Raw genomic sequence first — 17,089 nt, forward strand, 5'->3', positions numbered from 1 at the left:
TCTAACACCTTCAGATATGTTTCTCTGTGTTGCAAAATAGGTTTTATTCATGCACAGATTGCAATTTTAATTTCTGACCGATTTTCAGCTTGCATTGCCAGAACCAAGTTTGTTATGTGCTGAAACGCTGTTTTCTGACATTTCAGGCTCTAACTTCAAAAATCATGCAAAACACTTCTAACACCTTCAGATATGTTTCTCTGTGTTGCAAAATAGGTTTTATTCATGCACAGATTGCAATTTTAATTTCTGACCGATTTTCAGCTTGCATTGCCAGAACCAAGTTTGTTATGTGCTGAAACGCTGTTTTCTGACATTTCAGGCTCTAACTTCAAAAATCATGCAAAACACTTCTAACACCTTCAGATATGTTTCTGTGTGTTTCAAAATACGTTTCTTTCATGCACAGACTGCAATTTTAATTTTGGACTGAGTTTCAGCTTGCATTGCCAGAACCAAGTTTGTTATGTGCTGAAACGCTGTTTTCTGACATTTCAGGCTCTAACTTCAAAAATCATGCAAAACACTTCTAACACCTTCAGATATGTTTCTCTGTGTTGCAAAATAGGTTTTATTCATGCACAGACTGCAATTTTAATTTTGGACCGAGTTTCAGCTTGCATTGCCTGAACAAAGTTTGTTATGTGCTGAAACGCCGTTTTCTGACATTTCAGGCTCTAACTTCAAAAATCATGCAAAACACTTCTAACACCTTCAGATATGTTTCTCTGTGTTGCAAAATAGGTTTTATTCATGCACAGACTGGAATTTTAATTTTGGGCCAAGTTTCAGCTTGCATTGCCTGAACCAAGTTTGTTAGGTGCTGAAACGCCGTTTTCTGACATTTCAGGCTCTAACTTCAAAAATCATGCAAAACACTTCTAACACCTTCAGATATGTTTCTCTGTGTTGCAAAATAGGTTTTATTCATGCACAGACTGCAATTTTAATTTCTGACCGAGTTTCAGCTTGCATTGCCAGAACCAAGTTTGTTATGTGCTGAAACGCTGTTTTCTGACATTTCAGGCTCTAACTTCAAAAATCATGCAAAACACTTCTAACACCTTCAGATATGTTTCTGTGTGTTTCAAAATACGTTTCTTTCATGCACAGACTGCAATTTTAATTTTGAACTGAGTTTCAGCTTGCATTGCCAGAACCAAGTTTGTTATGTGCTGAAACGCTGTTTTCTGACATTTCAGGCTCTAACTTCAAAAATCATGCAAAACACTTCTAACACCTTCAGATATGTTTCTCTGTGTTGCAAAATAGGTTTTATTCATGCACAGATTGCAATTTTAATTTCTGACCGATTTTCAGCTTGCATTGCCAGAACCAAGTTTGTTATGTGCTGAAACGCTGTTTTCTGACATTTCAGGCTCTAACTTCAAAAATCATGCAAAACACTTCTAACACCTTCAGATATGTTTCTCTGTGTTGCAAAATAGGTTTTATTCATGCACAGACTGCAATTTTAATTTCTGACCGAGTTTCAGCTTGCATTGCCAGAACAAAGTTTGTTATGTGCTGAAACGCTGTTTTCTGACATTTCAGGCTCTAACTTCAAAAATCATGCAAAACACTTCTAACACCTTCAGATATGTTTCTCTGTGTTGCAAAATAGGTTTTATTCATGCACAGATTGCAATTTTAATTTCTGACCGATTTTCAGCTTGCATTGCCAGAACCAAGTTTGTTATGTGCTGAAACGCTGTTTTCTGACATTTCAGGCTCTAACTTCAAAAATCATGCAAAACACTTCTAACACCTTCAGATATGTTTCTGTGTGTTTCAAAATACGTTTCATTCATGCACAGACTGCAATTTTAATTTTGGACTGAGTTTCAGCTTGCATTGCCAGAATCAAGTTTGTTATGTGCTGAAACGCTGTTTTCTGACATTTCAGGCTCTAACTTCAAAAATCATGCAAAACACTTCTAACACCTTCAGATATGTTTCTCTGTGTTGCAAAATAGGTTTTATTCATGCACAGATTGCAATTTTAATTTCTGACCGATTTTCAGCTTGCATTGCCAGAACCAAGTTTGTTATGTGCTGAAACGCTGTTTTCTGACATTTCAGGCTCTAACTTCAAAAATCATGCAAAACACTTCTAACACCTTCAGATATTTTTCTCTGTGTTGCAAAATAGGTTTTTTCATGCACAGACTGCAATTTTAATTTTGGACCGAGTTTCAGCTTGCATTGCCTGAACCAAGTTTGTTATGTGCTGAAACGCCGTTTTCTGACATTTCAGGCTCTAACTTCAAAAATCATGCAAAACACTTCTAACACCTTCAGATATGTTTCTCTGTGTTGCAAAATAGGTTTTATTCATGCACAGACTGGAATTTTAATTTTGGGCCAAGTTTCAGCTTGCATTGCCTGAACCAAGTTTGTTAGGTGCTGAAACGCCGTTTTCTGACATTTCAGGCTCTAACTTCAAAAATCATGCAAAACACTTCTAACACCTTCAGATATGTTTCTCTGTGTTGCAAAATAGGTTTTATTCATGCACAGACTGCAATTTTAATTTCTGACCGAGTTTCAGCTTGCATTGCCAGAACAAAGTTTGTTATGTGCTGAAACGCTGTTTTCTGACATTTAAGGCTCTAACTTCAAAAATCATGCAAAACACTTCTAACACCTTCAGATATGTTTCTGTGTGTTTCAAAATACGTTTCATTCATGCACAGACTGCAATTTTAATTTTGGACTGAGTTTCAGCTTGCATTGCCAGAATCAAGTTTGTTATGTGCTGAAACGCTGTTTTCTGACATTTCAGGCTCTAACTTCAAAAATCATGCAAAACACTTCTAACACCTTCAGATATGTTTCTCTGTGTTGCAAAATAGGTTTTATTCATGCACAGATTGCAATTTTAATTTCTGACCGATTTTCAGCTTGCATTGCCAGAACCAAGTTTGTTATGTGCTGAAACGCTGTTTTCTGACATTTCAGGCTCTAACTTCAAAAATCATGCAATACACTTCTAACACCTTCAGATATGTTTCTCTGTGTTGCAAAATAGGTTTTATTCATGCACAGACTGCAATTTTAATTTTGGACCGAGTTTCAGCTTGCATTGCCTGAACCAAGTTTGTTATGTGCTGAAACGCCGTTTTCTGACATTTCAGGCTCTAACTTCAAAAATCATGCAAAACACTTCTAACACCTTCAGATATGTTTCTCTGTGTTGCAAAATAGGTTTTATTCATGCACAGACTGGAATTTTAATTTTGGGCCAAGTTTCAGCTTGCATTGCCTGAACCAAGTTTGTTAGGTGCTGAAACGCCGTTTTCTGACATTTCAGGCTCTAACTTCAAAAATCATGCAAAACACTTCTAACACCTTCAGATATGTTTCTCTGTGTTGCAAAATAGGTTTTATTCATGCACAGACTGGAATTTTAATTTCTGACCGAGTTTCAGCTTGCATTGCCAGAACCAAGTTTGTTATGTGCTGAAACGCTGTTTTCTGACATTTCAGGCTCTAACTTCAAAAATCATGCAAAACACTTCTAACACCTTCAGATATGTTTCTGTGTGTTTCAAAATACGTTTCATTCATGCACAGACTGGAATTTTAATTTTGGACTGAGTTTCAGCTTGCATTGCCAGAACCAAGTTTGTTATGTGCTGAAACGCTGTTTTCTGACATTTCAGGCTCTAACTTCAAAAATCATGCAAAACACTTCTAACACCTTCAGATATGTTTCTGTGTGTTTCAAAATACGTTTCATTCATGCACAGACTGCAATTTTAATTTTGGACTGAGTTTCAGCTTGCATTGCCAGAACCAAGTTTGTTATGTGCTGAAACGCTGTTTTCTGACATTTCAGGCTCTAACTTCAAAAATCATGCAAAACACTTCTAACACCTTCAGATATGTTTCTCTGTGTTGCAAAATAGGTTTTATTCATGCACAGATTGCAATTTTAATTTCTGACCGATTTTCAGCTTGCATTGCCAGAACCAAGTTTGTTATGTGCTGAAACGCTGTTTTCTGACATTTCAGGCTCTAACTTCAAAAATCATGCAAAACACTTCTAACACCTTCAGATATGTTTCTCTGTGTTGCAAAATAGGTTTTATTCATGCACAGACTGCAATTTTAATTATGGACCGAGTTTCAGCTTGCATTGCCTGAACAAAGTTTGTTATGTGCTGAAACGCCGTTTTCTGACATTTCAGGCTCTAACTTCAAAAATCATGCAAAACACTTCTAACACCTTCAGATATGTTTCTCTGTGTTGCAAAATAGGTTTTATTCATGCACAGACTGGAATTTTAATTTTGGGCCAAGTTTCAGCTTGCATTGCCTGAAACAAGTTTGTTAGGTGCTGAAACGCCGTTTTCTGACATTTCAGGCTCTAACTTCAAAAATCATGCAAAACACTTCTAACACCTTCAGATATGTTTCTCTGTGTTGCAAAATAGGTTTTATTCATGCACAGACTGCAATTTTAATTTCTGACCGAGTTTCAGCTTGCATTGCCAGAACCAAGTTTGTTATGTGCTGAAACGCTGTTTTCTGACATTTCAGGCTCTAACTTCAAAAATCATGCAAAACACTTCTAACACCTTCAGATATGTTTCTGTGTGTTTCAAAATACGTTTCTTTCATGCACAGACTGCAATTTTAATTTTGGACTGAGTTTCAGCTTGCATTGCCAGAACCAAGTTTGTTATGTGCTGAAACGCTGTTTTCTGACATTTCAGGCTCTAACTTCAAAAATCATGCAAAACACTTCTAACACCTTCAGATATGTTTCTCTGTGTTGCAAAATAGGTTTTATTCATGCACAGATTGCAATTTTAATTTCTGACCGATTTTCAGCTTGCATTGCCAGAACCAAGTTTGTTATGTGCTGAAACGCTGTTTTCTGACATTTCAGGCTCTAACTTCAAAAATCATGCAAAACACTTCTAACACCTTCAGATATGTTTCTGTGTGTTTCAAAATACGTTTCTTTCATGCACAGACTGCAATTTTAATTTTGGACTGAGTTTCAGCTTGCATTGCCAGAACCAAGTTTGTTATGTGCTGAAACGCTGTTTTCTGACATTTCAGGCTCTAACTTCAAAAATCATGCAAAACACTTCTAACACCTTCAGATATGTTTCTCTGTGTTGCAAAATAGGTTTTATTCATGCACAGACTGCAATTTTAATTTTGGACCGAGTTTCAGCTTGCATTGCCTGAACAAAGTTTGTTATGTGCTGAAACGCCGTTTTCTGACATTTCAGGCTCTAACTTCAAAAATCATGCAAAACACTTCTAACACCTTCAGATATGTTTCTCTGTGTTGCAAAATAGGTTTTATTCATGCACAGACTGGAATTTTAATTTTGGGCCAAGTTTCAGCTTGCATTGCCTGAACCAAGTTTGTTAGGTGCTGAAACGCCGTTTTCTGACATTTCAGGCTCTAACTTCAAAAATCATGCAAAACACTTCTAACACCTTCAGATATGTTTCTCTGTGTTGCAAAATAGGTTTTATTCATGCACAGACTGCAATTTTAATTTCTGACCGAGTTTCAGCTTGCATTGCCAGAACCAAGTTTGTTATGTGCTGAAACGCTGTTTTCTGACATTTCAGGCTCTAACTTCAAAAATCATGCAAAACACTTCTAACACCTTCAGATATGTTTCTGTGTGTTTCAAAATACGTTTCTTTCATGCACAGACTGCAATTTTAATTTTGGACTGAGTTTCAGCTTGCATTGCCAGAACCAAGTTTGTTATGTGCTGAAACGCTGTTTTCTGACATTTCAGGCTCTAACTTCAAAAATCATGCAAAACACTTCTAACACCTTCAGATATGTTTCTCTGTGTTGCAAAATAGGTTTTATTCATGCACAGATTGCAATTTTAATTTCTGACCGATTTTCAGCTTGCATTGCCAGAACCAAGTTTGTTATGTGCTGAAACGCTGTTTTCTGACATTTCAGGCTCTAACTTCAAAAATCATGCAAAACACTTCTAACACCTTCAGATATGTTTCTCTGTGTTGCAAAATAGGTTTTATTCATGCACAGACTGCAATTTTAATTTCTGACCGAGTTTCAGCTTGCATTGCCAGAACAAAGTTTGTTATGTGCTGAAACGCTGTTTTCTGACATTTCAGGCTCTAACTTCAAAAATCATGCAAAACACTTCTAACACCTTCAGATATGTTTCTCTGTGTTGCAAAATAGGTTTTATTCATGCACAGATTGCAATTTTAATTTCTGACCGATTTTCAGCTTGCATTGCCAGAACCAAGTTTGTTATGTGCTGAAACGCTGTTTTCTGACATTTCAGGCTCTAACTTCAAAAATCATGCAAAACACTTCTAACACCTTCAGATATGTTTCTGTGTGTTTCAAAATACGTTTCATTCATGCACAGACTGCAATTTTAATTTTGGACTGAGTTTCAGCTTGCATTGCCAGAATCAAGTTTGTTATGTGCTGAAACGCTGTTTTCTGACATTTCAGGCTCTAACTTCAAAAATCATGCAAAACACTTCTAACACCTTCAGATATGTTTCTCTGTGTTGCAAAATAGGTTTTATTCATGCACAGATTGCAATTTTAATTTCTGACCGATTTTCAGCTTGCATTGCCAGAACCAAGTTTGTTATGTGCTGAAACGCTGTTTTCTGACATTTCAGGCTCTAACTTCAAAAATCATGCAAAACACTTCTAACACCTTCAGATATGTTTCTGTGTGTTTCAAAATACGTTTCTTTCATGCACAGACTGCAATTTTAATTTTGGACTGAGTTTCAGCTTGCATTGCCAGAACCAAGTTTGTTATGTGCTGAAACGCTGTTTTCTGACATTTCAGGCTCTAACTTCAAAAATCATGCAAAACACTTCTAACACCTTCAGATATGTTTCTCTGTGTTGCAAAATAGGTTTTATTCATGCACAGACTGCAATTTTAATTTTGGACCGAGTTTCAGCTTGCATTGCCTGAACAAAGTTTGTTATGTGCTGAAACGCCGTTTTCTGACATTTCAGGCTCTAACTTCAAAAATCATGCAAAACACTTCTAACACCTTCAGATATGTTTCTCTGTGTTGCAAAATAGGTTTTATTCATGCACAGACTGGAATTTTAATTTTGGGCCAAGTTTCAGCTTGCATTGCCAGAACAAAGTTTGTTATGTGCTGAAACGCTGTTTTCTGACATTTCAGGCTCTAACTTCAAAAATCATGCAAAACACTTCTAACACCTTCAGATATGTTTCTCTGTGTTGCAAAATAGGTTTTATTCATGCACAGATTGCAATTTTAATTTCTGACCGATTTTCAGCTTGCATTGCCAGAACCAAGTTTGTTATGTGCTGAAACGCTGTTTTCTGACATTTCAGGCTCTAACTTCAAAAATCATGCAAAACACTTCTAACACCTTCAGATATGTTTCTCTGTGTTGCAAAATAGGTTTTATTCATGCACAGATTGCAATTTTAATTTCTGACCGATTTTCAGCTTGCATTGCCAGAACCAAGTTTGTTATGTGCTGAAACGCTGTTTTCTGACATTTCAGGCTCTAACTTCAAAAATCATGCAAAACACTTCTAACACCTTCAGATATGTTTCTGTGTGTTTCAAAATACGTTTCTTTCATGCACAGACTGCAATTTTAATTTTGGACTGAGTTTCAGCTTGCATTGCCAGAACCAAGTTTGTTATGTGCTGAAACGCTGTTTTCTGACATTTCAGGCTCTAACTTCAAAAATCATGCAAAACACTTCTAACACCTTCAGATATGTTTCTCTGTGTTGCAAAATAGGTTTTATTCATGCACAGACTGCAATTTTAATTTTGGACCGAGTTTCAGCTTGCATTGCCTGAACAAAGTTTGTTATGTGCTGAAACGCCGTTTTCTGACATTTCAGGCTCTAACTTCAAAAATCATGCAAAACACTTCTAACACCTTCAGATATGTTTCTCTGTGTTGCAAAATAGGTTTTATTCATGCACAGACTGGAATTTTAATTTTGGGCCAAGTTTCAGCTTGCATTGCCTGAACCAAGTTTGTTAGGTGCTGAAACGCCGTTTTCTGACATTTCAGGCTCTAACTTCAAAAATCATGCAAAACACTTCTAACACCTTCAGATATGTTTCTCTGTGTTGCAAAATAGGTTTTATTCATGCACAGACTGCAATTTTAATTTCTGACCGAGTTTCAGCTTGCATTGCCAGAACCAAGTTTGTTATGTGCTGAAACGCTGTTTTCTGACATTTCAGGCTCTAACTTCAAAAATCATGCAAAACACTTCTAACACCTTCAGATATGTTTCTGTGTGTTTCAAAATACGTTTCTTTCATGCACAGACTGCAATTTTAATTTTGGACTGAGTTTCAGCTTGCATTGCCAGAACCAAGTTTGTTATGTGCTGAAACGCTGTTTTCTGACATTTCAGGCTCTAACTTCAAAAATCATGCAAAACACTTCTAACACCTTCAGATATGTTTCTCTGTGTTGCAAAATAGGTTTTATTCATGCACAGATTGCAATTTTAATTTCTGACCGATTTTCAGCTTGCATTGCCAGAACCAAGTTTGTTATGTGCTGAAACGCTGTTTTCTGACATTTCAGGCTCTAACTTCAAAAATCATGCAAAACACTTCTAACACCTTCAGATATGTTTCTCTGTGTTGCAAAATAGGTTTTATTCATGCACAGACTGCAATTTTAATTTCTGACCGAGTTTCAGCTTGCATTGCCAGAACAAAGTTTGTTATGTGCTGAAACGCTGTTTTCTGACATTTCAGGCTCTAACTTCAAAAATCATGCAAAACACTTCTAACACCTTCAGATATGTTTCTCTGTGTTGCAAAATAGGTTTTATTCATGCACAGATTGCAATTTTAATTTCTGACCGATTTTCAGCTTGCATTGCCAGAACCAAGTTTGTTATGTGCTGAAACGCTGTTTTCTGACATTTCAGGCTCTAACTTCAAAAATCATGCAAAACACTTCTAACACCTTCAGATATGTTTCTGTGTGTTTCAAAATACGTTTCATTCATGCACAGACTGCAATTTTAATTTTGGACTGAGTTTCAGCTTGCATTGCCAGAATCAAGTTTGTTATGTGCTGAAACGCTGTTTTCTGACATTTCAGGCTCTAACTTCAAAAATCATGCAAAACACTTCTAACACCTTCAGATATGTTTCTCTGTGTTGCAAAATAGGTTTTATTCATGCACAGATTGCAATTTTAATTTCTGACCGATTTTCAGCTTGCATTGCCAGAACCAAGTTTGTTATGTGCTGAAACGCTGTTTTCTGACATTTCAGGCTCTAACTTCAAAAATCATGCAAAACACTTCTAACACCTTCAGATATGTTTCTGTGTGTTTCAAAATACGTTTCTTTCATGCACAGACTGCAATTTTAATTTTGGACTGAGTTTCAGCTTGCATTGCCAGAACCAAGTTTGTTATGTGCTGAAACGCTGTTTTCTGACATTTCAGGCTCTAACTTCAAAAATCATGCAAAACACTTCTAACACCTTCAGATATGTTTCTCTGTGTTGCAAAATAGGTTTTATTCATGCACAGACTGCAATTTTAATTTTGGACCGAGTTTCAGCTTGCATTGCCTGAACAAAGTTTGTTATGTGCTGAAACGCCGTTTTCTGACATTTCAGGCTCTAACTTCAAAAATCATGCAAAACACTTCTAACACCTTCAGATATGTTTCTCTGTGTTGCAAAATAGGTTTTATTCATGCACAGACTGGAATTTTAATTTTGGGCCAAGTTTCAGCTTGCATTGCCTGAACCAAGTTTGTTAGGTGCTGAAACGCCGTTTTCTGACATTTCAGGCTCTAACTTCAAAAATCATGCAAAACACTTCTAACACCTTCAGATATGTTTCTCTGTGTTGCAAAATAGGTTTTATTCATGCACAGACTGCAATTTTAATTTCTGACCGAGTTTCAGCTTGCATTGCCAGAACCAAGTTTGTTATGTGCTGAAACGCTGTTTTCTGACATTTCAGGCTCTAACTTCAAAAATCATGCAAAACACTTCTAACACCTTCAGATATGTTTCTGTGTGTTTCAAAATACGTTTCTTTCATGCACAGACTGCAATTTTAATTTTGAACTGAGTTTCAGCTTGCATTGCCAGAACCAAGTTTGTTATGTGCTGAAACGCTGTTTTCTGACATTTCAGGCTCTAACTTCAAAAATCATGCAAAACACTTCTAACACCTTCAGATATGTTTCTCTGTGTTGCAAAATAGGTTTTATTCATGCACAGATTGCAATTTTAATTTCTGACCGATTTTCAGCTTGCATTGCCAGAACCAAGTTTGTTATGTGCTGAAACGCTGTTTTCTGACATTTCAGGCTCTAACTTCAAAAATCATGCAAAACACTTCTAACACCTTCAGATATGTTTCTCTGTGTTGCAAAATAGGTTTTATTCATGCACAGACTGCAATTTTAATTTCTGACCGAGTTTCAGCTTGCATTGCCAGAACAAAGTTTGTTATGTGCTGAAACGCTGTTTTCTGACATTTCAGGCTCTAACTTCAAAAATCATGCAAAACACTTCTAACACCTTCAGATATGTTTCTCTGTGTTGCAAAATAGGTTTTATTCATGCACAGATTGCAATTTTAATTTCTGACCGATTTTCAGCTTGCATTGCCAGAACCAAGTTTGTTATGTGCTGAAACGCTGTTTTCTGACATTTCAGGCTCTAACTTCAAAAATCATGCAAAACACTTCTAACACCTTCAGATATGTTTCTCTGTGTTGCAAAATAGGTTTTATTCATGCACAGATTGCAATTTTAATTTCTGACCGATTTTCAGCTTGCATTGCCAGAACCAAGTTTGTTATGTGCTGAAACGCTGTTTTCTGACATTTCAGGCTCTAACTTCAAAAATCATGCAAAACACTTCTAACACCTTCAGATATGTTTCTGTGTGTTTCAAAATACGTTTCTTTCATGCACAGACTGCAATTTTAATTTTGGACTGAGTTTCAGCTTGCATTGCCAGAACCAAGTTTGTTATGTGCTGAAACGCTGTTTTCTGACATTTCAGGCTCTAACTTCAAAAATCATGCAAAACACTTCTAACACCTTCAGATATGTTTCTCTGTGTTGCAAAATAGGTTTTATTCATGCACAGACTGCAATTTTAATTTTGGACCGAGTTTCAGCTTGCATTGCCTGAACAAAGTTTGTTATGTGCTGAAACGCCGTTTTCTGACATTTCAGGCTCTAACTTCAAAAATCATGCAAAACACTTCTAACACCTTCAGATATGTTTCTCTGTGTTGCAAAATAGGTTTTATTCATGCACAGACTGGAATTTTAATTTTGGGCCAAGTTTCAGCTTGCATTGCCTGAACCAAGTTTGTTAGGTGCTGAAACGCCGTTTTCTGACATTTCAGGCTCTAACTTCAAAAATCATGCAAAACACTTCTAACACCTTCAGATATGTTTCTCTGTGTTGCAAAATAGGTTTTATTCATGCACAGACTGCAATTTTAATTTCTGACCGAGTTTCAGCTTGCATTGCCAGAACCAAGTTTGTTATGTGCTGAAACGCTGTTTTCTGACATTTCAGGCTCTAACTTCAGAAATCATGCAAAACACTTCTAACACCTTCAGATATGTTTCTGTGTGTTTCAAAATACGTTTCTTTCATGCACAGACTGCAATTTTAATTTTGAACTGAGTTTCAGCTTGCATTGCCAGAACCAAGTTTGTTATGTGCTGAAACGCTGTTTTCTGACATTTCAGGCTCTAACTTCAAAAATCATGCAAAACACTTCTAACACCTTCAGATATGTTTCTCTGTGTTGCAAAATAGGTTTTATTCATGCACAGATTGCAATTTTAATTTCTGACCGATTTTCAGCTTGCATTGCCAGAACCAAGTTTGTTATGTGCTGAAACGCTGTTTTCTGACATTTCAGGCTCTAACTTCAAAAATCATGCAAAACACTTCTAACACCTTCAGATATGTTTCTCTGTGTTGCAAAATAGGTTTTATTCATGCACAGACTGCAATTTTAATTTCTGACCGAGTTTCAGCTTGCATTGCCAGAACAAAGTTTGTTATGTGCTGAAACGCTGTTTTCTGACATTTCAGGCTCTAACTTCAAAAATCATGCAAAACACTTCTAACACCTTCAGATATGTTTCTCTGTGTTGCAAAATAGGTTTTATTCATGCACAGATTGCAATTTTAATTTCTGACCGATTTTCAGCTTGCATTGCCAGAACCAAGTTTGTTATGTGCTGAAACGCTGTTTTCTGACATTTCAGGCTCTAACTTCAAAAATCATGCAAAACACTTCTAACACCTTCAGATATGTTTCTGTGTGTTTCAAAATACGTTTCATTCATGCACAGACTGCAATTTTAATTTTGGACTGAGTTTCAGCTTGCATTGCCAGAATCAAGTTTGTTATGTGCTGAAACGCTGTTTTCTGACATTTCAGGCTCTAACTTCAAAAATCATGCAAAACACTTCTAACACCTTCAGATATGTTTCTCTGTGTTGCAAAATAGGTTTTATTCATGCACAGATTGCAATTTTAATTTCTGACCGATTTTCAGCTTGCATTGCCAGAACCAAGTTTGTTATGTGCTGAAACGCTGTTTTCTGACATTTCAGGCTCTAACTTCAAAAATCATGCAAAACACTTCTAACACCTTCAGATATGTTTCTCTGTGTTGCAAAATAGGTTTTTTTCATGCACAGACTGCAATTTTAATTTTGGACCGAGTTTCAGCTTGCATTGCCTGAACCAAGTTTGTTATGTGCTGAAACGCCGTTTTCTGACATTTCAGGCTCTAACTTCAAAAATCATGCAAAACACTTCTAACACCTTCAGATATGTTTCTCTGTGTTGCAAAATAGGTTTTATTCATGCACAGACTGGAATTTTAATTTTGGGCCAAGTTTCAGCTTGCATTGCCTGAACCAAGTTTGTTAGGTGCTGAAACGCCGTTTTCTGACATTTCAGGCTCTAACTTCAAAAATCATGCAAAACACTTCTAACACCTTCAGATATGTTTCTCTGTGTTGCAAAATAGGTTTTATTCATGCACAGACTGCAATTTTAATTTCTGACCGAGTTTCAGCTTGCATTGCCAGAACAAAGTTTGTTATGTGCTGAAACGCTGTTTTCTGACATTTAAGGCTCTAACTTCAAAAATCATGCAAAACACTTCTAACACCTTCAGATATGTTTCTGTGTGTTTCAAAATACGTTTCATTCATGCACAGACTGCAATTTTAATTTTGGACTGAGTTTCAGCTTGCATTGCCAGAATCAAGTTTGTTATGTGCTGAAACGCTGTTTTCTGACATTTCAGGCTCTAACTTCAAAAATCATGCAAAACACTTCTAACACCTTCAGATATGTTTCTCTGTGTTGCAAAATAGGTTTTATTCATGCACAGATTGCAATTTTAATTTCTGACCGATTTTCAGCTTGCATTGCCAGAACCAAGTTTGTTATGTGCTGAAACGCTGTTTTCTGACATTTCAGGCTCTAACTTCAAAAATCATGCAATACACTTCTAACACCTTCAGATATGTTTCTCTGTGTTGCAAAATAGGTTTTATTCATGCACAGACTGCAATTTTAATTTTGGACCGAGTTTCAGCTTGCATTGCCTGAACCAAGTTTGTTATGTGCTGAAACGCCGTTTTCTGACATTTCAGGCTCTAACTTCAAAAATCATGCAAAACACTTCTAACACCTTCAGATATGTTTCTCTGTGTTGCAAAATAGGTTTTATTCATGCACAGACTGGAATTTTAATTTTGGGCCAAGTTTCAGCTTGCATTGCCTGAACCAAGTTTGTTAGGTGCTGAAACGCCGTTTTCTGACATTTCAGGCTCTAACTTCAAAAATCATGCAAAACACTTCTAACACCTTCAGATATGTTTCTCTGTGTTGCAAAATAGGTTTTATTCATGCACAGACTGGAATTTTAATTTCTGACCGAGTTTCAGCTTGCATTGCCAGAACCAAGTTTGTTATGTGCTGAAACGCTGTTTTCTGACATTTCAGGCTCTAACTTCAAAAATCATGCAAAACACTTCTAACACCTTCAGATATGTTTCTGTGTGTTTCAAAATACGTTTCATTCATGCACAGACTGGAATTTTAATTTTGGACTGAGTTTCAGCTTGCATTGCCAGAACCAAGTTTGTTATGTGCTGAAACGCTGTTTTCTGACATTTCAGGCTCTAACTTCAAAAATCATGCAAAACACTTCTAACACCTTCAGATATGTTTCTGTGTGTTTCAAAATACGTTTCATTCATGCACAGACTGCAATTTTAATTTTGGACTGAGTTTCAGCTTGCATTGCCAGAACCAAGTTTGTTATGTGCTGAAACGCTGTTTTCTGACATTTCAGGCTCTAACTTCAAAAATCATGCAAAACACTTCTAACACCTTCAGATATGTTTCTCTGTGTTGCAAAATAGGTTTTATTCATGCACAGATTGCAATTTTAATTTCTGACCGATTTTCAGCTTGCATTGCCAGAACCAAGTTTGTTATGTGCTGAAACGCTGTTTTCTGACATTTCAGGCTCTAACTTCAAAAATCATGCAAAACACTTCTAACACCTTCAGATATGTTTCTCTGTGTTGCAAAATAGGTTTTATTCATGCACAGACTGCAATTTTAATTTTGGACCGAGTTTCAGCTTGCATTGCCTGAACAAAGTTTGTTATGTGCTGAAACGCCGTTTTCTGACATTTCAGGCTCTAACTTCAAAAATCATGCAAAACACTTCTAACACCTTCAGATATGTTTCTCTGTGTTGCAAAATAGGTTTTATTCATGCACAGACTGGAATTTTAATTTTGGGCCAAGTTTCAGCTTGCATTGCCTGAACCAAGTTTGTTAGGTGCTGAAACGCCGTTTTCTGACATTTCAGGCTCTAACTTCAAAAATCATGCAAAACACTTCTAACACCTTCAGATATGTTTCTCTGTGTTGCAAAATAGGTTTTATTCATGCACAGACTGCAATTTTAATTTCTGACCGAGTTTCAGCTTGCATTGCCAGAACCAAGTTTGTTATGTGCTGAAACGCTGTTTTCTGACATTTCAGGCTCTAACTTCAAAAATCATGCAAAACACTTCTAACACCTTCAGATATGTTTCTGTGTGTTTCAAAATACGTTTCTTTCATGCACAGACTGCAATTTTAATTTTGGACTGAGTTTCAGCTTGCATTGCCAGAACCAAGTTTGTTATGTGCTGAAACGCTGTTTTCTGACATTTCAGGCTCTAACTTCAAAAATCATGCAAAACACTTCTAACACCTTCAGATATGTTTCTCTGTGTTGCAAAATAGGTTTTATTCATGCACAGATTGCAATTTTAATTTCTGACCGATTTTCAGCTTGCATTGCCAGAACCAAGTTTGTTATGTGCTGAAACGCTGTTTTCTGACATTTCAGGCTCTAACTTCAAAAATCATGCAAAACACTTCTAACACCTTCAGATATGTTTCTCTGTGTTGCAAAATAGGTTTTATTCATGCACAGACTGCAATTTTAATTTCTGACCGAGTTTCAGCTTGCATTGCCAGAACAAAGTTTGTTATGTGCTGAAACGCTGTTTTCTGACATTTCAGGCTCTAACTTCAAAAATCATGCAAAACACTTCTAACACCTTCAGATATGTTTCTGTGTGTTTCAAAATACGTTTCATTCATGCACAGACTGCAATTTTAATTTTGGACTGAGTTTCAGCTTGCATTGCCAGAATCAAGTTTGTTATGTGCTGAAACGCTGTTTTCTGACATTTCAGGCTCTAACTTCAAAAATCATGCAAAACACTTCTAACACCTTCAGATATGTTTCTCTGTGTTGCAAAATAGGTTTTATTCATGCACAGATTGCAATTTCAATTTCTGACCGATTTTCAGCTTGCATTGCCAGAACCAAGTTTGTTATGTGCTGAAACGCTGTTTTCTGACATTTCAGGCTCTAACTTCAAAAATCATGCAATACACTTCTAACACCTTCAGATATGTTTCTCTGTGTTGCAAAATAGGTTTTATTCATGCACAGACTGCAATTTTAATTTTGGACCGAGTTTCAGCTTGCATTGCCTGAACCAAGTTTGTTATGTGCTGAAATGCCGTTTTCTGACATTTCAGGCTCTAACTTCAAAAATCATGCAAAACACTTCTAACACCTTCAGATATGTTTCTCTGTGTTGCAAAATAGGTTTTATTCATGCACAGACTGGAATTTTAATTTTGGGCCAAGTTTCAGCTTGCATTGCCTGAACCAAGTTTGTTAGGTGCTGAAACGCCGTTTTCTGACATTTCAGGCTCTAACTTCAAAAATCATGCAAAACACTTCTAACACCTTCAGATATGTTTCTCTGTGTTGCAAAATAGGTTTTATTCATGCACAGACTGCAATTTTAATTTCTGACCGAGTTTCAGCTTGCATTGCCAGAACCAAGTTTGTTATGTGCTGAAACGCTGTTTTCTGACATTTCAGGCTCTAACTTCAAAAATCATGCAAAACACTTCTAACACCTTCAGATATGTTTCTGTGTGTTTCAAAATACGTTTCTTTCATGCACAGACTGCAATTTTAATTTTGGACTGAGTTTCAGCTTGCATTGCCAGAACCAAGTTTGTTATGTGCTGAAACGCTGTTTTCTGACATTTCAGGCTCTAACTTCAAAAATCATGCAAAACACTTCTAACACCTTCAGATATGTTTCTCTGTGTTGCAAAATAGGTTTTATTCATGCACAGATTGCAATTTTAATTTCTGACCGATTTTCAGCTTGCATTGCCAGAACCAAGTTTGTTATGTGCTGAAACGCTGTTTTCTGACATTTCAGGCTCTAACTTCAAAAATCATGCAAAACACTTCTAACACCTTCAGATATGTTTCTGTGTGTTTCAAAATACGTTTCATTCATGCACAGACTGCAATTTTAATTTTGGACTGAGTTTCAGCTTGCATTGCCAGAATCAAGTTTGTTATGTGCTGAAACGCTGTTTTCTGACATTTCAGGCTCTAACTTCAAAAATCATGCAAAACACTTCTAACACCTTCAGATAT

Source organism: Garra rufa, chromosome 2, assembly GCF_049309525.1.
Source record: "Garra rufa chromosome 2, GarRuf1.0, whole genome shotgun sequence".
Classification (NCBI taxonomy): domain Eukaryota; kingdom Metazoa; phylum Chordata; class Actinopteri; order Cypriniformes; family Cyprinidae; genus Garra; species Garra rufa.